This window comes from Pelodiscus sinensis, chromosome 2, assembly GCF_052426305.1.
Source record: "Pelodiscus sinensis isolate ZL-2025 chromosome 2, ASM5242630v1, whole genome shotgun sequence".
Classification (NCBI taxonomy): domain Eukaryota; kingdom Metazoa; phylum Chordata; order Testudines; family Trionychidae; genus Pelodiscus; species Pelodiscus sinensis.
The window spans coordinates 261,179,864-261,184,125 of record NC_143053.1 but is presented as its reverse complement, the minus strand read 5'-3'; the positions used below and the strand labels follow the sequence as shown (position 1 = coordinate 261,184,125).

At 47.0% G+C, this 4,262-nt stretch overlaps 1 pseudogene; it reads left to right on the top strand.

Annotated features, from left to right (window-relative positions):
• Positions 1-3,053: 3,053 nt before the first annotated feature.
• LOC149525483 (GTPase IMAP family member 2 pseudogene) lies at positions 3,054-4,003 on the top strand (annotated as a pseudogene).
• Positions 4,004-4,262: the final 259 nt, after the last annotated feature.

The following is a 4,262-nucleotide window of genomic DNA, read 5'->3' as shown; positions in this document are numbered from 1 at the left end:
CGTGTATGTGGCAAGGCTTGAGTGATGGGGCTGAATTCAGTCAAGAGTGGCAGGGTGGATAATTGCATCTGGGCAGGAATGGAGTTCCCATGCAGTTCCATATGCACTTAGTTGATCTTCTCAGCAAAGTTGACTGATGCTGTGGCTGATACTTGTGGCTGATAAGTGAGGCATGCAGTCTAGGTCAATGGTTCTTAAATGTGGTTGTCCTGGAGATGAGTAGAGAAGTCACGACAGCCTCCAGGGCACAGACGATAGAAGGGGCAAAGCAGTGCCCCCCACAGCACCCGGGGACAGGCTTTGCCCTCTCCCTCGGTTTCTGTCATGATGCTCTGGGGATGGGCTTCAGGCCCACCTCACAGGTTCAGCCACAGGGCTCTGGGGCTGGGCTTAAATTCCCCCAGCTGTCATTTGTGGGAGGAGATGTTGCATTTTACATACATAAAAAGAGGCTGAATCTTTGCGTCATGTACTTTCTTAGCAGAAGAACAAACATGCTCTTTCGGCAGCCCCAGTATTTCTTGTTCTACAAGGAACAAGGGGGCTTCCGCAAGAGGGTTTTTGTCCGACATTTGGCCCAGTCTAGACGGACCAATTGTCACCAAAACCTCTTTCAACAAAAGATTTGAAAAAAGCTACGCAAAAAGCAGAGCACATTTTGGGTAGCTTTTTTTTTTTTTTTTGAAAAAGCAGGATATTCTAGACACACCCGTAGTCCCATGTGCTTGGAGAACACAAGTCCAGGCATGTATGGTGGGCATTTCTGGCTCCCCAAGCAAGGCTGAGCAATTCCTCTGCTGTGGCCTTGAGTAAGTGAGTCGTTGCATTGCAGCTCCCTTGCTGTTGCGGTGTCATTTGACATCCCACCTGGATGGCTACTTTCTGTGTTGATGCTGGAATGATCTATCTGGTCACCCTCAGATTACAGTATGTTTCAGTGCCATGACAGCCACACAACACAATCCCATAACTTCACGTGCACTAATGTTGTACATAGTCAGATAGAAAAAATCCTTCTGACAGGCCATAACCTCTCTCCTGATATACCACAGGCCCTGCTTTATATCACAATTAGATACAATTAGGGATTATAGGAGTCTATATGCGGGGGGGGGGGGGCACCCTGTAGCTATCACAACATGTGCTTAACTTCAGGCACCTGAGTAACTCCCTTGATGTCACTTAAGAGTACCCGTTTGTTAAAAATTAAGCAGATGTGATGAAAACACCAAAGAAGGTTAAACACGAAATACCAAGCTGTCATGTTCAGAAACTCCCTTTTCTGACCATAATCAAACTTCATAGCAGTGATTATTATAATTACTTTTCATTATTTGTATTAATGAGTTTTTTCCTATATGGAATATGGTTTCTACTGTCTAAGCTCATTGGTTAAAGTATGTTTGTAACTAACCCATTGATTACAAATATTTCAGAGTGAAATGGATGGGAGGAAGCAGAGAGGAGACAGTGTAACCATCAATGGTAAGATAAGCACACTAAAGGCTCTGTTCTGGTCTCAACTCTGGATATTATTCAGCTCACTTGGTTTTTTGTTTTTAGTTTTTTGTTTGTTCTTTCAGGCATGTTCTGAATATACCTTGAGTGACTCAAAATTATTTGAGGGGCTCTAGCGCAGGTACGATTACGGGAGAATGGTAGGTCCATGTCCCCTGTGACTTTTTACTTATGCTGGAGGCAACTCCTACAAAGAAAATCTCTTTCCCAGGATCTGTGGTTTCCACCATTTCTCATGCTGCTGCTGCATCTGCAAGCTGCAAACCTGCCACTTTTGATCGAGAAGGGGGTGAGAGTGGAAGCAGGGTAGGGCTTTGCTGCAGTCCAGCGACAGTGAGCCTCTGTGTATCAGGCCCACCCATTCCCCAGCTTCCAGAATCACTTCTGCACTGAGCTGGTCAATGTGAGCTCAAATTTCAAATACAAAAATGGAAACAAATGTGTCTGCCAAGTTGTATCCCATGTGAGCAGGTCTATTGAGCTAGGGAAGGGGGAAGTGATTTGTAGGCAAAACTGCCCGACTCACTATGTGCAGCACAGCAGAAGTGAGTCTCAAAGGGGGATGCTGACGAGCACATGGTAGTCAGGCTGCAGGTGAGTTCAGTAAGACCCTTCCCTGCACTAGAGGATTGTGCAAGAATCTGAACAACAGGTGGATGCTGTTATTGGCATCGACAGGGTCGGGGAGGGGCAAAGCAAAGGCCGACAAAGCAGAAAATGGTGCAGAGTGGTATAGAAATTGGAGGGTAGACACAGGCAGTTTAAATGTGAATGCCAAATGCTCAGAGATTGGAAAGGCTCTGCTCTAACATCTGGAGGAGGAAGTGGCCTGAGAGGAACACGAGGGTTTGTTTGTGTGTGTCACGTCTGACGCTGAGATCAGGTGAGAAGAGTCTCTGCTCTGTGAATGGTGCCCGGGTTATTGGTGTAAAACCCGAGTCCAAGGCCCTCTGATTTGACAGCGATGGGTGCAGCCTAAGAACCCCTCCTCTTGGGCAAGCAGCCAAGAGCAGAACAGAAAGAGCGGAGTCACATGATCAAACCACCAGACAAGGAGGACAAATACAGAGGCTGTGCCTTGTGTGGACTGAAGGTTCTGAGCTGTGGGCTGGGAGGCCAGGGAGAGGATGGAATAATAATCAAGGTCGACTATTGTGAGGTTCTAAAAAGGAAAGTGGGTGTGGGATTGGACAGAAATGCATAGCTCTTGGAGATGCTGGCGGGGAAGAATCGGTTGGATTTGGTATAGCCTAGTGGCGTGGGATAAAGGGAGAGCACAGTCAAAAATCGCCCCCAGACTGCAGGCCTGAGGGATGGCGAGAATGGGGGTGTTGAGAGGAGTGACAGAACAGGGAGAGGAGATGGTATGGGAGAGAAGATAAGGAGGTCAGGTTAGGTCACGTTCGGTTATAATGACAAAACCTCCAAGAAGACGGAGCTGTGAGACTGGATGTATTCTGGGCCTCTCCACCCCAGGTTACAAGATTTTAATGCAGGCTAATTAACAAGTGTATAATGAGGTGTAACTCCGACTCATGTACCGTAATCTGTACAATGATGTTCTGATTGTCCACCTGTCTCCAACAGTCGCAGATGATGGCAATAGACCGGAGCTCCGAATCATCCTTGTTGGCAAAACCGGAGCTGGAAAAAGCGCCACAGGCAACACCATCCTTGGCGAGAAGAGGTTTGAGTCCAAACTTGGGGCCAAGGCAGTGACCGTGACTTGCGAAAAGGGGCAAAGGAGCTGGAATCGGAGGGAGCTTGTGGTGATTGACACACCTGCTATTTTTGACTATAATATTTGTGATCCTTTAGCAATTAGAGAGATCATTTACTGTGTCAGGCTCTCGTCCCCAGGCCCCCACGCTCTAGTCCTGGTGACCCAGCTGGGCCGTTACACTGCAGAAGACAAGGAAGCAGTGAGGCGAGTCCGGGAGATATTTGGAGATGGAGCCATGAGGCACATGATTGTCCTGTTCACCCGGAAAGAAGATTTAGGGGTTGGCTCCCTCCATGACTACGTGAAATACTCAGATAACAAAGATCTTAAGGGGCTGATTCAGGCGTGTGGGAACCGCTACTGCGCTTTCAACAACAGAGCAACTGGGGCAGAGCAGACGGAGCAGGTGTCAGAGCTGATGGGAATGATCCAGAGAATGGTGCAGGAGAACAGGGGCAGATATTATGTCAGTGAGATCTATTTTGAACCAACTGAACAAAAAGTGAGAGATATTATTGGAATGAACAAAATAACCAGGGTGAAGGCTGTGAAAGAGTTTTGCTCAAACAATAGGAAAGTTATTTTGCTCTTTTGGGTCATTATAATCGTTGTTGTTGTTGTTATACTTCTTGTGGTTTACCTCAGTCGCTAGCAACCATTAATAAAGCCCCATTGCAGTGTAATTCCTGTGCTTCCCACACCCTCAGACACCCTCACCCTTTAGATAATATGAGCATTCATACAATATCAATGAATCTCTTAGCATTTATTGTTCTTCATGTCCAATCTATTTTAGATCATTTCAACACGCTGAGGCAGTTTCCACACCCGGCTACTCCGGGTTTAGAATTACTCAGTTAACATAAGTTCTGACGTGGGTTTACAGTCATGTAGATGCTCTCCCCAGTACTCACAGGAATATGCTGCATTTCAGGGGCACTGGAGCCTTCCCCGAAAGTGAGACTGGGGGATTTCCCCATCCCTCCATTTCCCCTCAAGGTCCAGTCCTTGACCCAGCCAT